Here is a 23,746-nt window from a genome sequence, read left to right as displayed (position 1 = left end):
TACCTCACTTGTGTGGGTAGGCCTAGCGCCCGCGACAGGAAACGCCCCAAAGCGCAACGTGGACACAGCCAAATTTTTGAAGGAAAACAGAGGTGTTTTTTGCAAAGTGCCTACCTGTAGATTTTGGCCTGTAGCTCAGCCGCCACCTAGGGAAACCTACCAAACCTGTGCTTTTCTTAAAACTAGAGACCTAGGGGAATCCAAGGTGGGGTGACTTGTGTGGCTCGGACCAGGTTCTGTTACCCAGAATCCTTTGCAAACCTCAAAATTTGGCTAAAAAAACACATGTTCCTCACATTCCTGTGGCAGAAAGTTCTGGAATCTGAGAGGAGCCACAAATTTCCTTCCACCCAGCGTTCCCCCACGTCTCCCGATAAAAATGTTACCTCACTTGTGTGGGTAGGCCTAGCGCACGCGACAGGAAATGCCCCAAAGCGCAACGTGGACACAACCAAATTTTTGAAGGAAAACAGAGGTGTTTTTTGCAAAGTGCCTACCTGTAGATTTTGGCCTGTAGCTCAGCCGCCACCTAGGGAAACCTACCAAACCTGTGCATTTCTGAAAACTAGAGACCTAGGGGAATCCAAAATGGGGTGACTTGTGTGGCTCGGACCAGGTTCTGTTACCCAGAATCCTTTGCAAACCTCAAAAATTTTGCTAAAAAAACACATGTTCCTCACATTTCTGTGGCAGAAAGTTCTGGAATCTGAGAGGAGTCACAAATTTCCTTCCACCCAGCGTTCCCCCATGTCTCCCGATAAAAATGATACCTCACTTGTGTGGGTAGGCCTAGCGCCCGCGACAGGAAACGCCCCAAAGCACAACATGGACACAGCCAAATTTTTGAAGGAAAACAGAGGTGTTTTTTGCAAAGTGCCTACCTGTAGATTTTGGCCTGTAGCTCAGCCGCCACCTAGGGAAACCTACCAAACCTGTGCATTTCTGAAAACTAGAGACCTAGGGGAATCCAAGATGAGGTGACTTGTGTGGCTCGGACCAGGTTCTGTTACCCAGAATCCTTTGCAAACCTCCGAATTTGGCTAAAAAAACACATGTTCCTCAGATTTCTGTGGCAGAAAGTTCTGGAATCTGAGAGGAGCCACAAATTTTCTTCCACCCCGCGTTCCCCCACGTCTCCCGATAAAAATGATACCTCACTTGTGTGGGTAGGCCTAGCGCCCGCGACAGGAAACGCCCCAAAGCGCAACGTGGACACAGCCAAATTTTTGAAGGAAAACAGAGGTGTTTTTTGCAAAGTGCCTACCTGTAGATTTTGGCCTGTAGCTCAGCCGCCACCTAGGGAAACCTACCAAACCTGTGCATTTCTGGAAACTAGAGACCTAGGGGAATCCTAGATGGGGTGACTTGTGTGGCTCGGACCAGGTTCTGTTACCCAAAATACTTTGCAAACCTCAAAATTTGGCTAAAAAAACACATGTTCCTAACATTTCTGTGGCAGAAAGTTCTGGAATCTGAGAGGAGCCACAAATTTCCTTCCACCCAGCGTTCCCCAACGTCTCCCGATAAAAATGATACCTCACTTGTGTGGGTAGGCCTAGCGCACGCGACAGGAAACCCCCCAAAGCGCAACGTGGACACAGCCAAATTTTTGAAGGAAAACAGAGGTGTTTTTTGCAAAGTGCCTACCTGTAGATTTTGGCCTGTAGCTCAGCCGCCACCTAGGGAAACCTACCAAACCTGTGCATTTCTGAAAACTAGAGACCTAGGGGAATCCAAAATGGGGTGACTTGTGTGGCTCGGACCAGGTTCTGTTACCCAGAATCCTTTGCAAACCTCAAAAATTTTGCTAAAAAAACACATGTTCCTCACATTTCTGTGGCAGAAAGTTCTGGAATCTGAGAGGAGTCACAAATTTCCTTCCACCCAGCGTTCCCCCATGTCTCCCGATAAAAATGATACCTCACTTGTGTGGGTAGGCCTAGTGCCCGCGACAGGAAACGCCCCAAAGCGCAACATGGACACAGCCAAATTTTTGAAGGAAAACAGAGGTGTTTTTTGCAAAGTGCCTACCTGTAGATTTTGGCCTGTAGCTCAGCCGCCACCTAGGGAAACCTACCAAACCTGTGCATTTCTGAAAACTAGAGACCTAGGGGAATCCAAGATGAGGTGACTTGTGTGGCTCGGACCAGGTTCTGTTACCCAGAATCCTTTGCAAATCTCTGAATTTGGCTAAAAAAACACATGTTCCTCAGATTTCTGTGGCAGAAAGTTCTGGAATCTGAGAGGAGCCACAAATTTCCTTCCACCCCGCGTTCCCCCACGTCTCCCGATAAAAATGATACCTCACTTGTGTGGGTAGGCCTAGCGCCCGCGACAGGAAACGCCCCAAAGCGCAACGTGGACACAGCCAAATTTTTGAAGGAAAACAGAGGTGTTTTTTGCAAAGTGCCTACCTGTAGATTTTGGCCTGTAGCTCAGCCGCCACCTAGGGAAACCTACCAAACCTGTGCATTTCTGGAAACTAGAGACCTAGGGGAATCCTAGATGGGGTGACTTGTGTGGCTCGGACCAGGTTCTGTTACCCAAAATACTTTGCAAACCTCAAAATTTGGCTAAAAAAACACATGTTCCTAACATTTCTGTGGCAGAAAGTTCTGGAATCTGAGAGGAGCCACAAATGTCCTTCCACCCAGCGTTCCCCAACGTCTCCCGATAAAAATGATACCTCACTTGTGTGGGTAGGCCTAGCGCACGTGACAGGAAATGCCCCAAAGCTCAACGTGGACACAGCCAAATTTTTGAAGGAAAACAGAGGTGTTTTTTGGAAAGTGCCTACCTGTAGATTTTGGCCTGTAGCTCAGCCGCCACCTAGGGAAACCTACCAAACCTGTGCATTTCTGAAAACTAGAGACCTAGGAAAATCCAAGATGGAGTGACTTGTGTGGCTCGGACCAGGTTCTGTTACCCAGAATCCTTTGCAAACCTCAAAATTTGGCCAAAAAAACACATGTTCCTCACATTTCTGTGGCAGAAAGTTCTGGAATCTGAGAGGAGCCACAAATTTCCTTCCACCCCGCGTTCCCCCACGTCTCCCGATAAAAATGATACCTCACTTGTGTGGGTAGGCCTAGCGCCCGCGACAGGAAACGCCCCAAAGCGCAACGTGGACACAGCCAAATTTTTGAAGGAAAACAGAGGTGTTTTTTGCAAAGTGCCTACCTGTAGATTTTGGCCTGTAGCTCAGCCGCCACCTAGGGAAACCTACCAAACCTGTGCATTTCTGGAAACTAGAGACCTAGGGGAATCCTAGATGGGGTGACTTGTGTGGCTCGGACCAGGTTCTGTTACCCAAAATACTTTGCAAACCTCAAAATTTGGCTAAAAAAACACATGTTCCTAACATTTCTGTGGCAGAAAGTTCTGGAATCTGAGAGGAGCCACAAATGTCCTTCCACCCAGCGTTCCCCAACGTCTCCCGATAAAAATGATACCTCACTTGTGTGGGTAGGCCTAGCGCACGTGACAGGAAATGCCCCAAAGCTCAACGTGGACACAGCCAAATTTTTGAAGGAAAACAGAGGTGTTTTTTGGAAAGTGCCTACCTGTAGATTTTGGCCTGTAGCTCAGCCGCCACCTAGGGAAACCTACCAAACCTGTGCATTTCTGAAAACTAGAGACCTAGGAAAATCCTAGATGGGGTGACTTGTGTGGCTCGGACCAGGTTCTGTTACCCAAAATACTTTGCAAACCTCAAAATTTGGCTAAAAAAACACATGTTCCTAACATTTCTGTGGCAGAAAGTTCTGGAATCTGAGAGGAGCCACAAATTTCCTTCCACCCAGCGTTCCCCAACGTCTCCCGATAAAAATGATACCTCACTTGTGTGGGTAGGCCTAGCGCCCGCGACAGGAAACGCCCCAAAGCGCAACGTTGACACAGACAAATTTTTGAAGGAAAAGAGAGGTGTTTTTTGCAAAGTGCCTACCTGTAGATTTTGGCCTGTAGCTCAGCCACCACCTAGGGAAACCTACCAAACCTGTGCCTTTCTGAAAACTAGAGACCTAGGGGAATCCAAGATGGGGTGACTTGTGTGGCTCGGACCAGGTTCTGTTACCCAGAATCCTTTGCAAACCTCAAAATTTGGCTGAAAAACCACATGTTCCTCACATTTCTGTGGCAGAAAGTTCTAGAATCTGAGAGGAGCCACAAATTTCCTTCCACCCAGCGTTCCCCCACGTCTCCCGATAAAAATGTTACCTCACTTGTGTGGGTAGGCCTAGCGCACGCGACAGGAAACCCCCCAAAGCGCAACGTGGACACAGCCAAATTTTTGAAGGAAAACAGAGGTGTTTTTTGCAAAGTGCCTACCTGTAGATTTTGGCCTGTAGCTCAGCCGCCACCTAGGGAAACCTACCAAACCTGTGCATTTCTGAAAACTAGAGACCTAGGGGAATCCAAAATGGGGTGACTTGTGTGGCTCGGACCAGGTTCTGTTACCCAGAATCCTTTGCAAACCTCAAAAATTTTGCTAAAAAAACACATGTTCCTCACATTTCTGTGGCAGAAAGTTCTGGAATCTGAGAGGAGTCACAAATTTCCTTCCACCCAGCGTTCCCCCATGTCTCCCGATAAAAATGATACCTCACTTGTGTGGGTAGGCCTAGTGCCCGCGACAGGAAACGCCCCAAAGCGCAACATGGACACAGCCAAATTTTTGAAGGAAAACAGAGGTGTTTTTTGCAAAGTGCCTACCTGTAGATTTTGGCCTGTAGCTCAGCCGCCACCTAGGGAAACCTACCAAACCTGTGCATTTCTGAAAACTAGAGACCTAGGGGAATCCAAGATGAGGTGACTTGTGTGGCTCGGACCAGGTTCTGTTACCCAGAATCCTTTGCAAATCTCTGAATTTGGCTAAAAAAACACATGTTCCTCAGATTTCTGTGGCAGAAAGTTCTGGAATCTGAGAGGAGCCACAAATTTCCTTCCACCCCGCGTTCCCCCACGTCTCCCGATAAAAATGATACCTCACTTGTGTGGGTAGGCCTAGCGCCCGCGACAGGAAACGCCCCAAAGCGCAACGTGGACACAGCCAAATTTTTGAAGGAAAACAGAGGTGTTTTTTGCAAAGTGCCTACCTGTAGATTTTGGCCTGTAGCTCAGCCGCCACCTAGGGAAACCTACCAAACCTGTGCATTTCTGGAAACTAGAGACCTAGGGGAATTCTAGATGGGGTGACTTGTGTGGCTCGGACCAGGTTCTGTTACCCAAAATACTTTGCAAACCTCAAAATTTGGCTAAAAAAACACATGTTCCTAACATTTCTGTGGCAGAAAGTTCTGGAATCTGAGAGGAGCCACAAATGTCCTTCCACCCAGCGTTCCCCAACGTCTCCCGATAAAAATGATACCTCACTTGTGTGGGTAGGCCTAGCGCACGTGACAGGAAATGCCCCAAAGCTCAACGTGGACACAGCCAAATTTTTGAAGGAAAACAGAGGTGTTTTTTGGAAAGTGCCTACCTGTAGATTTTGGCCTGTAGCTCAGCCGCCACCTAGGGAAACCTACCAAACCTGTGCATTTCTGAAAACTAGAGACCTAGGAAAATCCAAGATGGAGTGACTTGTGTGGCTCGGACCAGGTTCTGTTACCCAGAATCCTTTGCAAACCTCAAAATTTGGCCAAAAAAACACATGTTCCTCACATTTCTGTGGCAGAAAGTTCTGGAATCTGAGAGGAGCCACAAATTTCCTTCCACACAGCGTTCCCCCACGTCTCCCGATAAAAATGATACCTCACTTGTGTGGGTAGGCCTAGCGCCTGCAACAGGAAACGCCCCAAAGTGCAACGTGGACACAGACAAATTTTTGAAGGAAAAGAGAGGTGTTTTTTGCAAAGTGCCTACCTGTAGATTTTGGCCTGTAGCTCAGCCGCCACCTAGGGAAACCTACCAAACCTGTGCATTTCTGAAAACTAGAGACCTAGGGGAGTCCAAGATGGGGTGACTTGTGTGGCTCGGACCAGGTTCTGTTACCCAGAATCCTTTGCAAACCTCAAAATTTGGCCAAAAAAACACATGTTCCTCACATTTCTGTGGCTGAGAGGAGCCACAAATTTCCTTCCACCCCGCGTTCCTCCACGTCTCCCGATAAAAATGATACCTCACTTGTGTGGGTAGGCCTAGCGCCCGCGACAGGAAACGCCCCAAAGCGCAACGTGGACACAGCCAAATTTTTGAAGGAAAACAGAGGTGTTTTTTGCAAAGTGCCTACCTGTAGATTTTGGCCTGTAGCTCAGCCGCCACCTAGGGAAACCTACCAAACCTGTGCATTTCTGGAAACTAGACACCTAGGGGAATCCTAGATGGGGTGACTTGTGTGGCTCGGACCAGGTTCTGTTACCCAAAATACTTTGCAAACCTCAAAATTTGGCTAAAAAAACACATGTTCCTCACATTTCTGTGGCAGAAAGTTCTGGAATCTGAGAGGAGCCACAAATTTCCTTCCACCCAGCGTTCCCCCACGTCTCCCGATCAAAATGATACCTCACTTGTGTGGGTAGGCCTAGCGCCCGCGACAGGAAACGCCCCAAAGCGCAACGTGGACACAGCCAAATTTTTGAAGGAAAACAGAGGTGTTTTTTGCAAAGTGCCTACCTGTAGATTTTGGCCTGTAGCTCAGCCGCCATCTAGGGAAACCTACCAAACCTGTGCATTTCTGAAAACTAGAGACCTAGGGGAATCCAAGATGAGGTGACTTGTGTGGCTCGGACCAGGTTCTGTTACCCAGAATCCTTTGCAAATCTCTGAATTTGGCAAAAAAAACACATGTTCCTCAGATTTCTGTGGCAGAAAGTTCTGGAATCTGAGAGAAGCCACAAATTTCCTTCCAACCCGCGTTCCCCCACGTCTCCCGATAAAAATGATACCTCACTTGTGTGGGTAGGCCTAGCGCCTACGACAGGAAACGCCCCAAAGCGCAACGTGGACACAGCCAAATTTTTGAAGGAAAACAGAGGTGTTTTTTGCAAAGTGCCTACCTGTAGATTTTGGCCTGTAGCTCAGCCGCCACCTAGGGAAACCTACCAAACCTGTGCATTTCTGGAAACTAGAGACCTAGGGGAATCCTAGATGGGGTGACTTGTGTGGCTCGGACCAGGTTCTGTTACCCAAAATACTTTGCAAACCTCAAAATTTGGCTAAAAAAACACATGTTCCTAACATTTCTGTGGCAGAAAGTTCTGGAATCTGAGAGGAGCCACAAATGTCCTTCCACCCAGCGTTCCCCAACGTCTCCCGATAAAAATGATACCTCACTTCTGTGGGTAGGCCTAGCGCACGTGACAGGAAATGCCCCAAAGCTCAACGTGGACACAGCCAAATTTTTGAAGGAAAACAGAGGTGTTTTTTGGAAAGTGCCTACCTGTAGATTTTGGCCTGTAGCTCAGCCGCCACCTAGGGAAACCTACCAAACCTGTGCATTTCTGAAAACTAGAGACCTAGGAAAATCCAAGATGGAGTGACTTGTGTGGCTCGGACCAGGTTCTGTTACCCAGAATCCTTTGCAAACCTCAAAATTTGGCCAAAAAAACACATGTTCCTCACATTTCTGTGCCTGAGAGGAGCCACAAATTTCCTTCCACCCCGCGTTCCTCCACGTCTCCCGATAAAAATGATACCTCACTTGTGTGGGTAGGCCTAGCGCCCGCGACAGGAAACGCCCCAAAGCGCAACGTGGACACAGCCAAATTTTTGAAGGAAAACAGAGGTGTTTTTTGCAAAGTGCCTACCTGTAGATTTTGGCCTGTAGCTCAGCCGCCACCTAGGGAAACCTACCAAACCTGTGCATTTCTGGAAACTAGACACCTAGGGGAATCCTAGATGGGGTGACTTGTGTGGCTCGGACCAGGTTCTGTTACCCAAAATACTTTGCAAACCTCAAAATTTGGCTAAAAAAACACATGTTCCTAACATTTCTGTGGCAGAAAGTTCTGGAATCTGAGAGGAGCCACAAATTTCCTTCCACCCAGCGTTCCCCCACGTCTCCCGATAAAAATGATACCTCACTTGTGTGGGTAGGCCTTGCGCCCGCGACAGGAAACGCCCCAAAGCGCAACGTGGACACAGCCAAATTTTTGAAGGAAAACAGAGGTGTTTTTTGCAAAGTGCCTACCTGTAGATTTTGGCCTGTAGCTCAGCCGCCACCTAGGGAAACCTACCAAACCTGTGCTTTTCTTAAAACTAGAGACCTAGGGGAATCCAAGGTGGGGTGACTTGTGTGGCTCGGACCAGGTTCTGTTACCCAGAATCCTTTGCAAACCTCAAAATTTGGCTAAAAAAACACATGTTCCTCACATTTCTGTGGCAGAAAGTTCTGGAATCTGAGAGGAGCCACAAATTTCCTTCCACCCAGCGTTCCCCCACGTCTCCCGATAAAAATGTTACCTCACTTGTGTGGGTAGGCCTAGCGCACGCGACAGGAAACGCCCCAAAGCGCAACGTGGACACAACCAAATTTTTGAAGGAAAACAGAGGTGTTTTTTGCAAAGTGCCTACCTGTAGATTTTGGCCTGTAGCTCAGCCGCCACCTAGGGAAACCTACCAAACCTGTGCATTTCTGAAAACTAGAGACCTAGGGGAATCCAAAATGGGGTGACTTGTGTGGCTCGGACCAGGTTCTGTTACCCAGAATCCTTTGCAAACCTCAAAAATTTTGCTAAAAAAACACATGTTCCTCACATTTCTGTGGCAGAAAGTTCTGGAATCTGAGAGGAGTCACAAATTTCCTTCTACCCAGCGTTCCCCCATGTCTCCCGATAAAAATGATACCTCACTTGTGTGGGTAGGCCTAGCGCCCGCGACAGGAAACGCCCCAAAGCGCAACATGGACACAGCCAAATTTTTGAAGGAAAACAGAGGTGTTTTTTGCAAAGTGCCTACCTGTAGATTTTGGCCTGTAGCTCAGCCGCCACCTAGGGAAACCTACCAAACCTGTGCATTTCTGAAAACTAGAGACCTAGGGGAATCCAAGATGAGGTGACTTGTGTGGCTCGGACCAGGTTCTGTTACCCAGAATCCTTTGCAAACCTCCGAATTTGGCAAAAAAAACACATGTTCCTCAGATTTCTGTGGCAGAAAGTTCTGGAATCTGAGAGGAGCCACAAATTTTCTTCCACCCCGCGTTCCCCCACGTCTCCCGATAAAAATGATACCTCACTTGTGTGGGTAGGCCTAGCGCCCGCGACAGGAAACGCCCCAAAGCGCAACGTGGACACAGCCAAATTTTTGAAGGAAAACAGAGGTGTTTTTTGCAAAGTGCCTACCTGTAGATTTTGGCCTGTAGCTCAGCCGCCACCTAGGGAAACCTACCAAACCTGTGCATTTCTGGAAACTAGAGACCTAGGGGAATCCTAGATGGGGTGACTTGTGTGGCTCGGACCAGGTTCTGTTACCCAAAATACTTTGCAAACCTCAAAATTTGGCTAAAAAAACACATGTTCCTAACATTTCTGTGGCAGAAAGTTCTGGAATCTGAGAGGAGCCACAAATGTCCTTCCACCCAGCGTTCCCCAACGTCTCCCGATAAAAATGATACCTCACTTGTGTGGGTAGGCCTAGCGCCCGCGACAGGAAACGCCCCAAAGCGCAACGTGGACACAGACAAATTTTTGAAGGAAAAGAGAGGTGTTTTTTGCAAAGTGCCTACCTGTAGATTTTGGCCTGTAGCTCAGCCACCACCTAGGGAAACCTACCAAACCTGTGCCTTTCTGAAAACTAGAGACCTAGGGGAATCCAAGATGGGGTGACTTGTGTGGCTCGGACCAGGTTCTGTTACCCAGAATCCTTTGCAAACCTCAAAATTTGGCTAAAAAACCACATGTTCCTCACATTTCTGTGGCAGAAAGTTCTGGAATCTGAGAGGAGCCACAAATTTCCTTCCACCCAGCGTTCCCCCACGTCTCCCGATAAAAATGTTACCTCACTTGTGTGGGTAGGCCTAGCGCACGCGACAGGAAACGCCCCAAAGCGCAACGTGGACACAGCCAAATTTTTGAAGGAAAACAGAGGTGTTTTTTGCAAAGTGCCTACCTGTAGATTATGGCCTGTAGCTCAGCCGCCACCTAGGGAAACCTACCAAACCTGTGCATTTCTGAAAACTAGAGACCTAGGGGAATCCAAAATGGGGTGACTTGTGTGGCTCGGACCAGGTTCTGTTACCCAGAATCCTTTGCAAACCTCAAAAATGTTGCTAAAAAAACACATGTTCCTCACATTTCTGTGGCAGAAAGTTCTGGAATCTGAGAGGAGTCACAAATTTCCTTCCACCCAGCGTTCCCCCATGTCTCCTGATAAAAATGATACCTCACTTGTGTGGGTAGGCCTAGCGCCCGCGACAGGAAACGCCCCAAAGCGCAACATGGACACAGCCAAATTTTTGAAGGAAAACAGAGGTGTTTTTTGCAAAGTGCCTACCTGTAGATTTTGGCCTGTAGCTCAGCCGCCACCTAGGGAAACCTACCAAACCTGTGCATTTCTGAAAACTAGAGACCTAGGGGAATCCAAGATGAGGTGACTTGTGTGGCTCGGACCAGGTTCTGTTACCCAGAATCCTTTGCAAACCTCCGAATTTGGCAAAAAAAACACATGTTCCTCAGATTTCTGTGGCAGAAAGTTCTGGAATCTGAGAGGAGCCACAAATTTTCTTCCACCCCGCGTTCCCCCACGTCTCCCGATAAAAATGATACCTCACTTGTGTGGGTAGGCCTAGCGCCCGCGACAGGAAACGCCCCAAAGCGCAACGTGGACACAGCCAAATTTTTGAAGGAAAACAGAGGTGTTTTTTGCAAAGTGCCTACCTGTAGATTTTGGCCTGTAGCTCAGCCGCCACCTAGGGAAACCTACCAAACCTGTGCATTTCTGGAAACTAGAGACCTAGGGGAATCCTAGATGGGGTGACTTGTGTGGCTCGGACCAGGTTCTGTTACCCAAAATACTTTGCAAACCTCAAAATTTGGCTAAAAAAACACATGTTCCTAACATTTCTGTGGCAGAAAGTTCTGGAATCTGAGAGGAGCCACAAATGTCCTTCCACCCAGCGTTCCCCAACGTCTCCCGATAAAAATGATACCTCACTTGTGTGGGTAGGCCTAGCGCCCGCGACAGGAAACGCCCCAAAGCGCAACGTGGACACAGACAAATTTTTGAAGGAAAAGAGAGGTGTTTTTTGCAAAGTGCCTACCTGTAGATTTTGGCCTGTAGCTCAGCCACCACCTAGGGAAACCTACCAAACCTGTGCCTTTCTGAAAACTAGAGACCTAGGGGAATCCAAGATGGGGTGACTTGTGTGGCTCGGACCAGGTTCTGTTACCCAGAATCCTTTGCAAACCTCAAAATTTGGCTAAAAAACCACATGTTCCTCACATTTCTGTGGCAGAAAGTTCTGGAATCTGAGAGGAGCCACAAATTTCCTTCCACCCAGCGTTCCCCCACGTCTCCCGATAAAAATGTTACCTCACTTGTGTGGGTAGGCCTAGCGCACGCGACAGGAAACGCCCCAAAGCGCAACGTGGACACAGCCAAATTTTTGAAGGAAAACAGAGGTGTTTTTTGCAAAGTGCCTACCTGTAGATTATGGCCTGTAGCTCAGCCGCCACCTAGGGAAACCTACCAAACCTGTGCATTTCTGAAAACTAGAGACCTAGGGGAATCCAAAATGGGGTGACTTGTGTGGCTCGGACCAGGTTCTGTTACCCAGAATCCTTTGCAAACCTCAAAAATGTTGCTAAAAAAACACATGTTCCTCACATTTCTGTGGCAGAAAGTTCTGGAATCTGAGAGGAGTCACAAATTTCCTTCCACCCAGCGTTCCCCCATGTCTCCCGATAAAAATTATACCTCACTTGTGTGGGTAGGCCTAGCGCCCGCGACAGGAAACGCCCCAAAGCGCAACGTGGACACATCCAAATTTTTGAAGGAAAACAGAGGTGTTTTTTGCAAAGTGCCTACCTGTAGATTTTGGCCTGTAGCTCAGCCGCCACCTAGGGGAACCTACCAAACCTGTGCATTTCTGAAAACTAGAGACCTAGGGGAATCCAAGATGAGGTGACTTGTGTGGCTCGGACCAGGTTCTGTTACCCAGAATCCTTTGCAAATCTCCGAATTTGGCTAAAAAAACACATGTTCCTCAGATTTCTGTGGCAGAAAGTTCTGGAATCTGAGAGGAGCCACAAATTTCCTTCCACCCCGCGTTCCCCCACGTCTCCCGATAAAAATGATACCTCACTTGTGTGGGTAGGCCTAGCGCCCGCGACAGGAAACGCCCCAAGGCGCAACGTGGACACAGCCAAATTTTTGAAGGAAAACAGAGGTGTTTTTTGCAAAGTGCCTACCTGTAGATTTTGGCCTGTAGCTCAGCCGCCAGCTAGGGAAACCTACCAAACCTGTGCATTTCTGGAAACTAGAGACCTAGGGGAATCCTAGATGGGGTGACTTGTGTGGCTCGGACCAGGTTCTGTTACCCAAAATACTTTGCAAACCTCAAAATTTGGCTAAAAAAACACATGTTCCTAACATTTCTGTGGCAGAAAGTTCTGGAATCTGAGAGGAGCCACAAATTTCCTTCCACCCAGCGTTCCCCAACGTCTCCCGATAAAAATGATACCTCACTTCTGTGGGTAGGCATAGCGCACGTGACAGGAAATGCCCCAAAGCTCAACGTGGACACAGACAAATTTTTGAAGGAAAACAGAGGTGTTTTTTGGAAAGTGCCTACCTGTAGATTTTGGCCTGTAGCTCAGCCGCCACCTAGGGAAACCTACCAAACCTGTGCATTTCTGAAAACTAGAGACCTAGGAAAATCCAAGATGGAGTGACTTGTGTGGCTCGGACCAGGTTCTGTTACCCAGAATCCTTTGCAAACCTCAAAATTTGGCCAAAAAAACACATGTTCCTCACATTTCTGTGGCAGAAAGTTCTGGAATCTGAGAGGAGCCACAAATTTCCTTCCACACAGCGTTCCCCCACGTCTCCCGATAAAAATGATACCTCACTTGTGTGGGTAGGCCTAGCGCCTGCAACAGGAAACGCCCCAAAGTGCAACGTGGACACAGACAAATTTTTGAAGGAAAAGAGAGGTGTTTTTTGCAAAGTGCCTACCTGTAGATTTTGGCCTGTAGCTCAGCCGCCACCTAGGGAAACCTACCAAACCTGTGCATTACTGAAAACTAGAGACCTAGGGGAGTCCAAGATGGGGTGACTTGTGTGGCTCGGACCAGGTTCTGTTACCCAGAATCCTTTGCAAACCTCAAAATTTGGCCAAAAAAACACATGTTCCTCACATTTCTGTGGCAGAAAGTTCTGGAATCTGAGAGGAGCCACAAATTTCCTTCCACCCCGCGTTCCCCCACGTCTCCCGATAAAAATGATACCTCACTTGTGTGGGTAGGCCTAGCGCCCGCGACAGGAAACGCCCCAAAGCACAACGTGGACACAGCCACATTTTTGAAGGAAAACAGAGGTGTTTTTTGCAAAGTGCCTACCTGTAGATTTTGGCCTGTAGCTCAGCCGCCACCTAGGGAAACCTACCAAACCTGTGCATTTCTGAAAACTAGAGACCTAGGGGAGTCCAAGATGGGGTGACTTGTGTGGCTCGGACCAGGTTCTGTTACCCAGAATCCTTTGCAAATCTCCGAATTTGGCTAAAAAAACACATGTTCCTAACATTTCTGTGGCAGAAAGTTCTGGAATCTGAGAGGAGCCACAAATTTCCTTCCACCCCGCGTTCCCCCACGTCTCCCGATAAAAATGATACCTCACTTGTGTGGGTAGGCCTAGCGCCCGCGACAGGAAACGCCCCAAAGCGCAACGTGGACACAGCCAAATTTTTGAAGGAAAACAGAGGTGTTTTTTGCAAAGTGCCTACCTGTAGATTTTGGCCTGTAGCTCAGCCGCCACCTAGGGAAACCTACCAAACCTGTGCATTTCTGGAAACTAGAGACCTAGGGGAATCCTAGATGGGGTGACTTGTGTGGCTCGGACCAGGTTCTGTTACCCAAAATACTTTGCAAACCTCAAAATTTGGCTAAAAAAACACATGTTCCTAACATTTCTGTGGCAGAAAGTTCTGGAATCTGAGAGGAGCCACAAATTTCCTTCCACCCAGCGTTCCCCCACGTCTCCCGATAAAAATGATACCTCACTTGTGTGGGTAGGCCTAGCGCCCGCGACAGGAAACACCCCAAAGCGCAACGTGGACACAGCCAAATTTTTGAAGGAAAACAGAGGTTTTTTTGCAAAGTGCCTACCTGTAGATTTTGGCCTGTAGCTCAGCCGCCACCTAGGGAAACCTACCAAACCTGTGCTTTTCTTAAAACTAGAGACCTAGGGGAATCCAAGGTGGGGTGACTTGTGTGGCTCGGACCAGGTTCTGTTACCCAGAATCCTTTGCAAACCTCAAAATTTGGCTAAAAAAACACATGTTCCTCACATTTCTGTGGCAGAAAGTTCTGGAATCTGAGAGGAGCCACAAATTTCCTTCCACCCAGCGTTCCCCCACGTCTCCTGATAAAAATGTTACCTCACTTGTGTGGGTAGGCCTAGCGCACGCGACAGGAAACGCCCCAAAGCGCAACGTGGACACAACCAAATTTTTGAAGGAAAACAGAGGTGTTTTTTGCAAAGTGCCTACCTGTAGATTTTGGCCTGTAGCTCAGCCGCCACCTAGGGAAACCTACCAAACCTGTGCATTTCTGAAAACTAGAGACCTAGGGGAATCCAAAATGGGGTGACTTGTGTGGCTCGGACCAGGTTCTGTTACCCAGAATCCTTTGCAAACCTCAAAAATTTTGCTAAAAAAACACATGTTCCTCACATTTCTGTGGCAGAAAGTTCTGGAATCTGAGAGGAGTCACAAATTTCCTTCCACCCAGCGTTCCCCCATGTCTCCCGATAAAAATGATACCTCACTTGTGTGGGTAGGCCTAGCGCCCGCGACAGGAAACGCCCCAAAGCGCAACATGGACACAGCCAAATTTTTGAAGGAAAACAGAGGTGTTTTTTGCAAAGTGCCTACCTGTAGATTTTGGCCTGTAGCTCAGCCGCCACCTAGGGAAACCTACCAAACCTGTGCATTTCTGAAAACTAGAGACCTAGGGGAATCCAAGATGAGGTGACTTGTGTGGCTCGGACCAGGTTCTGTTACCCAGAATCCTTTGCAAACCTCCGAATTTGGCTAAAAAAACACATGTTCCTCAGATTTCTGTGGCAGAAAGTTCTGGAATCTGAGAGGAGCCACAAATTTCCTTCCACCCCGCGTTCCCCCACGTCTCCCGATAAAAATGATACCTCACTTGTGTGGGTAGGCCTAGCACCCGCGACAGGAAACGCCCCAAAGCGCAACGTGGACACAGCCAAATTTTTGAAGGAAAACAGAGGTGTTTTTTGCAAAGTGCCTACCTGTAGATTTTGGCCTGTAGCTCAGCCGCCACCTAGGGAAACCTACCAAACCTGTGCATTTCTGGAAACTAGAGACCTAGGGGAATCCTAGATGGGGTGACTTGTGTGGCTCGGACCAGGTTCTGTTACCCAAAATACTTTGCAAACCTCAAAATTTGGCTAAAAAAACACATGTTCCTCACATTTCTGTGGCAGAAAGTTCTGGAATCTGAGAGGAGCCACAAATTTCCTTCCACCCAGCGTTCCCCAACGTCTCCCGATAAAAATGATACCTCACTTGTGTGGGTAGGCCTAGCGCCCGCGACAGGAAACGCCCCAAAGCGCAACGTGGACACAGACAAATTTTTGAAGGAAAAGAGAGGTGTTTTTTGCAAAGTGCCTACCTGTAGATTTTGGCCTGTAGCTCAGCTACCACCTAGGGAAAACTACCAAACCTGTGCCTTTCTGAAAACTAGAGACCTAGGGGAATCCAAGATGGGGTGACTTGTGTGGCTCGGACCAGGTTCTGTTACCCAGAATCCTTTGCAAACCTCAAAATTTGGCTAAAAAACCACATGTTCCTCACATTTCTGTGGCAGAAAGTTCTGGAATCTGAGAGGAGCCACAAATGTCCTTCCACCCAGCGTTCCCCCACGTCTCCCGATAAAAATGTTACCTCACTTGTGTGGGTAGGCCTAGCGCACGCGACAGGAAACGCCCCAAAGCGCAACGTGGACACAGCCAAATTTTTGAAGGAAAACAGAGGTGTTTTTTGCAAAGTGCCTACCTGTAGATTTTGGCCTGTAGCTCAGCCGCCACCTAGGGAAACCTACCAAACCTGTGCATTTCTGAAAACTAGAGACCTAGGGGAATCCAAAATGGGGTGACTTGTGTGGCTCGGACCAGGTTCTGTTACCCAGAATCCTTTGCAAACCTCAAAAATTTTGCTAAAAAAACACATGTTCCTCACATTTCTGTGGCAGAAAGTTCTGGAATCTGAGAGGAGTCACAAATTTCCTTCCACCCAGCGTTCCCCCATGTCTCCTGATAAAAATGATACCTCACTTGTGTGGGTAGGCCTAGCGCCCGCGACAGGAAACGCCCCAAAGCGCAACATGGACACAGCCAAATTATTGAAGGAAAACAGAGGTGTTTTTTGCAAAGTGCCTACCTGTAGATTTTGGCCTGTAGCTCAGCCGCCACCTAGGGAAACCTACCAAACCTGTGCATTTCTGAAAACTAGAGACCTAGGGGAATCCAAGATGAGGTGACTTGTGTGGCTCGGACCAGGTTCTGTTACCCAGAATCCTTTGCAAATCTCCGAATTTGGCTAAAAAAACACATGTTCCTCAGATTTCTGTGGCAGAAAGTTCTGGAATCTGAGAGGAGCCACAAATTTCCTTCCACCCCGCGTTCCCCCACGTCTCCCGATAAAAATGATACCTCACTTGTGTGGGTAGGCCTAGCGCCCGCGACAGGAAACGCCCCAAAGCGCAACGTGGACACAGCCAAATTTTTGAAGGAAAACAGAGGTGTTTTTTGCAAAGTGCCTACCTGTAGATTTTGGCCTGTAGCTCAGCCGCCACCTAGGGAAACCTACCAAACCTGTGCATTTCTGGAAACTAGAGACCTAGGGGAATCCTAGATGGGGTGACTTGTGTGGCTCGGACCAGGTTCTGTTACCCAAAATACTTTGCAAACCTCAAAATTTGGCTAAAAAAACACATGTTCCTAACATTTCTGTGGCAGAAAGTTCTGGAATCTGAGAGGAGCCACAAATTTCCTTCCACCCAGCGTTCCCCAACGTCTCCCGATAAAAATGATACCTCACTTCTGTGGGTAGGCCTAGCGCACGTGACAGGAAATGCCCCAAAGCTCAACGTGGACACAGCCAAATTTTTGAAGGAAAACAGAGGTGTTTTTTGCAAAGTGCCTACCTGTAGATTTTGGCCTGTAGCTCAGCCGCCAGCTAGGGAAACCTACCAAACCTGTGCATTTCTGGAAACTAGAGACCTAGGGGAATCCTAGATGGGGTGACTTGTGTGGCTCGGACCAGGTTCTGTTACCCAAAATACTTTGCAAACCTCAAAATTTGGCTAAAAAAACACATGTTCCTAACATTTCTGTGGCAGAAAGTTCTGGAATCTGAGAGGAGCCACAAATTTCCTTCCACCCAGCGTTCCCCAACGTCTCCCGATAAAAATGATACCTCACTTGTGTGGGTAGGCCTAGCGCCCGCGACAGGAAACGCCCCAAAGCGCAACATGGACACAGCCAAATTATTGAAGGAAAACAGAGGTGTTTTTTGCAAAGTGCCTACCTGTAGATTTTGGCCTGTAGCTCAGCCGCCACCTAGGGAAACCTACCAAACCTGTGCATTTCTGAAAACTAGAGACCTAGGGGAATCCAAAATGGGGTGACTTGTGTGGCTCGGACCAGGTTCTGTTACCCAGAATCCTTTGCAAACCTCAAAAATTTTGCTAAAAAAACACATGTTCCTCACATTTCTGTGGCAGAAAGTTCTGGAATCTGAGAGGAGTCACAAATTTCCTTCCACCCAGCGTTCCCCCATGTCTCCTGATAAAAATGATACCTCACTTGTGTGGGTAGGCCTAGCGCCCGCGACAGGAAACGCCCCAAAGCGCAACATGGACACAGCCAAATTATTGAAGGAAAACAGAGGTGTTTTTTGCAAAGTGCCTACCTGTAGATTTTGGCCTGTAGCTCAGCCGCCACCTAGGGAAACCTACCAAACCTGTGCATTTCTGAAAACTAGAGACCTTGGGGAATCCAAGATGAGGTGACTTGTGTGGCTCGGACCAGGTTCTGTTACCCAGAATCCTTTGCAAATCTCCGAATTTGGCTAAAAAAACACATGTTCCTCAGATTTCTGTGGCAGAAAGTTCTGGAATCTGAGAGGAGCCACAAATTTCCTTCCACCCCGCGTTCCCCCACGTCTCCCGATAAAAATGATACCTCACTTGTGTGGGTAGGCCTAGCGCCCGCGACAGGAAACGCCCCAAAGCGCAACGTGGACACAGCCAAATTTTTGAAGGAAAACAGAGGTGTTTTTTGCAAAGTGCCTACCTGTAGATTTTGGCCTGTAGCTCAGCCGCCACCTAGGGAAACCTACCAAACCTGTGCATTTCTGAAAACTAGAGACCTAGGGGAATCCAAAATGGGGTGACTTGTGTGGCTCGGACCAGGTTCTGTTACCCAGAATCCTTTGCAAACCTCAAAAATTTTGCTAAAAAAACACATGTTCCTCACATTTCTGTGGCAGAAAGTTCTGGAATCTGAGAGGAGTCACAAATTTCCTTCCACCCAGCGTTCCCCCATGTCTCCTGATAAAAATGATACCTCACTTGTGTGGGTAGGCCTAGCGCCCGCGACAGGAAACGCCCCAAAGCGCAACATGGACACAGCCAAATTATTGAAGGAAAACAGAGGTGTTTTTTGCAAAGTGCCTACCTGTAGATTTTGGCCTGTAGCTCAGCCGCCACCTAGGGAAACCTACCAAACCTGTGCATTTCTGAAAACTAGAGACCTAGGGGAATCCAAGATGAGGTGACTTGTGTGGCTCGGACCAGGTTCTGTTACCCAGAATCCTTTGCAAATCTCCGAATTTGGCTAAAAAAACACATGTTCCTCAGATTTCTGTGGCAGAAAGTTCTGGAATCTGAGAGGAGCCACAAATTTCCTTCCACCCCGCGTTCCCCCACGTCTCCCGATAAAAATGATACCTCACTTGTGTGGGTAGGCCTAGCGCCCGCGACAGGAAACGCCCCAAAGCGCAACGTGGACACAGCCAAATTTTTGAAGGAAAACAGAGATGTTTTTTGCAAAGTGCCTACCTGTAGATTTTGGCCTGTAGCTCAGCCGCCACCTAGGGAAACCTACCAAACCTGTGCATTTCTGGAAACTAGAGACCTAGGGGAATCCTAGATGGGGTGACTTGTGTGGCTTGGACCAGGTTCTGTTACCCAAAATACTTTGCAAACCTCAAAATTTGGCTAAAAAAACACATGTTCCTAACATTTCTGTGGCAGAAAGTTCTGGAATCTGAGAGGAGCCACAAATTTCCTTCCACCCAGCGTTCCCCAACGTCTCCCGATAAAAATGATACCTCACTTCTGTGGGTAGGCCTAGCGCACGTGACAGGAAATGCCCCAAAGCTCAACGTGGACACAGCCAAATTTTTGAAGGAAAACAGAGGTGTTTTTTGCAAAGTGCCTACCTGTAGATTTTGGCCTGTAGCTCAGCCGCCAGCTAGGGAAACCTACCAAACCTGTGCATTTCTGGAAACTAGAGACCTAGGGGAATCCTAGATGGGGTGACTTGTGTGGCTCGGACCAGGTTCTGTTACCCAAAATACTTTGCAAACCTCAAAATTTGGCTAAAAAAACACATGTTCCTAACATTTCTGTGGCAGAAAGTTCTGGAATCTGAGAGGAGCCACAAATTTCCTTCCACCCAGCGTTCCCCAACTTCTCCCGATAAAAATGATACCTCACTTCTGTGGGTAGGCATAGCGCACGTGACAGGAAATGCCCCAAAGCTCAACGTGGACACAGCCAAATTTTTGAAGGAAAACAGAGGTGTTTTTTGGAAAGTGCCTACCTGTAGATTTTGGCCTGTAGCTCAGCCGCCACCTAGGGAAACCTACCAAACCTGTGCATTTCTGAAAACTAGAGACCTAGGAAAATCCAAGATGGAGTGATTTGTGTGGCTCGGACCAGGTTCTGTTACCCAGAATCCTTTGCAAACCTCAAAATTTGGCCAAAAAAACACATGTTCCTCACATTTCTGTGGCAGAAAGTTCTGGAATCTGAGAGGAGCCACAAATTTCCTTCCACACAGCGTTCCCCCACGTCTCCCGATAAAAATGATACCTCACTTGTGTGGGTAGGCCTAGCGCCTGCAACAGGAAACGCCCCAAAGTGCAACGTGGACACATACAAATTTTTGAAGGAAAAGAGAGGTGTTTTTTGCCAAGTGCCTACCTGTAGATTTTGGCCTGTAGCTCAGCCGCCACCTAGGGAAACCTACCAAACCTGTGCATTTCTGAAAACTAGAGACCTAGGGGAGTCCAAGATGGGGTGACTTGTGTGGCTCGGACCAGGTTCTGTTACCCAGAATCCTTTGCAAACCTCAAAATTTGGCCAAAAAAACACATGTTCCTCACATTTCTGTGGCAGAAAGTTCTGGAATCTGAGAGGAGCCACAAATTTCCTTCCACCCCGCGTTCCCCCACGTCTCCCGATAAAAATGATACCTCACTTGTGTGGGTAGGCCTAGCGCCCGCGACAGGAAATGCCCCAAAGCGCAACGTGGACACAGCCAAATTTTTGAAGGAAAACAGAGGTGTTTTTTGCAAAGTGCCTACCTGTAGATTTTGGCCTGTAGCTCAGCCGCCACCTAGGGAAACCTACCAAACCTGTGCATTTCTGGAAACTAGAGACCTAGGGGAATCCTAGATGGGGTGACTTGTGTGGCTCGGACCAGGTTCTGTTACCCAAAATACTTTGCAAACCTCAAAATTTGGCTAAAAAAACACATGTTCCTAACATTTCTGTGGCAGAAAGTTCTGGAATCTGAGAGGAGCCACAAATTTCCTTCCACCCAGCGTTCCCCCACGTCTCCCGATAAAAATGATACCTCACTTGTGTGGGTAGGCCTAGCGCCCGCGACAGGAAACGCCCCAAAGCGCAACGTGGACACAGCCAAATTTTTGAAGGAAAACAGAGGTTTTTTTGCAAAGTGCCTACCTGTAGATTTTGGCCTGTAGCTCAGCCGCCACCTAGGGAAACCTACCAAACCTGTGCTTTTCTTAAAACTAGAGACCTAGGGGAATCCAAGGTGGGGTGACTTGTGTGGCTCGGACCAGGTTCTGTTACCCAGAATCCTTTGCAAACCTCAAAATTTGGCTAAAAAAACACATGTTCCTCACATTTCTGTGGCAGAAAGTTCTGGAATCTGAGAGGAGCCACAAATTTCCTTCCACCCAGCGTTCCCCCACGTCTCCTGATAAAAATGTTACCTCACTTGTGTGGGTAGGCCTAGCGCACGCGACAGGAAACGCCCCAAAGCGCAACGTGGACACAACCAAATTTTTGAAGGAAAACAGAGGTGTTTTTTGCAAAGTGCCTACCTGTAGATTTTGGCCTGTAGCTCAGCCGCCACCTAGGGAAACCTACCAAACCTGTGCATTTCTGAAAACTAGAGACCTAGGGGAATCCAAAATGGGGTGACTTGTGTGGCTCGGACCAGGTTCTGTTACCCAGAATCCATTGCAAACCTCAAAAATTTTGCTAAAAAAACACATGTTCCTCACATTTCTGTGGCAGAAAGTTCTGGAATCTGAGAGGAGTCACAAATTTCCTTCCACCCAGCGTTCCCCCATGTCTCCCGATAAAAATGATACCTCACTTGTGTGGGTAGGCCTAGCGCCCGCGACAGGAAACGCCCCAAAGCGCAACATGGACACAGCCAAATTTTTGAAGGAAAACAGAGGTGTTTTTTGCAAAGTGCCTACCTGTAGATTTTGGCCTGTAGCTCAGCCGCCACCTAAGGAAACCTACCAAAACTGTGCATTTCTGAAAACTAGAGACCTAGGGGAATCCAAGATGAGGTGACTTGTGTGGCTCGGACCAGGTTCTGTTACCCAGAATCCTTTGCAAACCTCCGAATTTGGCTAAAAAAACACATGTTCCTCAGATTTCTGTGGCAGAAAGTTCTGGAATCTGAGAGGAGCCACAAATTTTCTTCCACCCCGCGTTCCCCCACGTCTCCCGATAAAAATGATACCTCACTTGTGTGGGTAGGCCTAGCGCCCGCGACAGGAAACGCCCCAAAGCGCAACGTGGACACAGCCAAATTTTTGAAGGAAAACAGAGGTGTTTTTTGCAAAGTGCCTACCTGTAGATTTTGGCCTGTAGCTCAGCCGCCACCTAGGGAAACCTACCAAACCTGTGCATTTCTGGAAACTAGAGACCTAGGGGAATCCTAGATGGGGTGACTTGTGTGGCTCGGACCAGGTTCTGTTACCCAAAATACTTTGCAAACCTCAAAATTTGGCTAAAAAAACACATGTTCCTCACATTTCTGTGGAAGAAAGTTCTGGAATCTGAGAGGAGCCACAAATTTCCTTCCACCCAGCGTTCCCCAACGTCTCCCGATAAAAATGATACCTCACTTGTGTGGGTAGGCCTAGCGCCCGCATCAGGAAACGCCCCAAAGCGCAACGTGGACACAGACAAATTTTTGAAGGAAAAGAGAGGTGTTTTTTGCAAAGTGCCTACCTGTAGATTTTGGCCTGTAGCTCAGCTACCACCTAGGGAAACCTACCAAACCTGTGCCTTTCTGAAAACTAGAGACCTAGGGGAATCCAAGATGGGGTGACTTGTGTGGCTCGGACCAGGTTCTGTTACCCAGAATCCTTTGCAAACCTCAAAATTTGGCTAAAAAACCACATGTTCCTCACATTTCTGTGGCAGAAAGTTCTGGAATCTGAGAGGAGCCACAAATTTCCTTCCACCCAGCGTTCCCCCACGTCTCCCGATAAAAATGTTACCTCACTTGTGTGGGTAGGCCTAGCGCACGCGACAGGAAACGCCCCAAAGCGCAACGTGGACACAGCCAAATTTTTGAAGGAAAACAGAGGTGTTTTTTGCAAAGTGCCTACCTGTAGATTTTGGCCTGTAGCTCAGCCGCCACCTAGGGAAACCTACCAAACCTGTGCATTTCTGAAAACTAGAGACCTAGGGGAATCCAAAATGGGGTGACTTGTGTGGCTCGGACCAGGTTCTGTTACCCAGAATCCTTTGCAAACCTCAAAAATTTTGCTAAAAAAACACATGTTCCTCACATTTCTGTGGCAGAAAGTTCTTGAATCTGAGAGGAGTCACAAATTTCCTTCCACCCAGCGTTCCCCCATGTCTCCTGATAAAAATGATACCTCACTTGTGTGGGTAGGCCTAGCGCCCGCGACAGGAAACGCCCCAAAGCGCAACATGGACACAGCCAAATTTTTGAAGGAAAACAGAGGTGTTTTTTGCAAAGTGCCTACCTGTAGATTTTGACCTGTAGCTCAGCCGCCACCTAGGGAAACCTACCAAACCTGTGCATTTCTGAAAACTAGAGACCTAGGGGAGTCCAAGATGGGGTGACTTGTGTGGCTCGGACCAGGTTCTGTTACCCAGAATCCTTTGCAAATCTCCGAATTTGGCTAAAAAAACACATGTTCCTAACATTTCTGTGGCAGAAAGTTCTGGAATCTGAGAGGAGCCACAAATTTCCTTCCACCCCGCGTTCCCCCACGTCTCCCGATAAAAATGATACCTCACTTGTGTGGGTAGGC

Source organism: Pleurodeles waltl, chromosome 2_2 (genome assembly GCF_031143425.1).
Source record: "Pleurodeles waltl isolate 20211129_DDA chromosome 2_2, aPleWal1.hap1.20221129, whole genome shotgun sequence".
NCBI classification, from domain to species: domain Eukaryota; kingdom Metazoa; phylum Chordata; class Amphibia; order Caudata; family Salamandridae; genus Pleurodeles; species Pleurodeles waltl.
Note: the sequence above shows the minus strand (reverse complement) of the source record.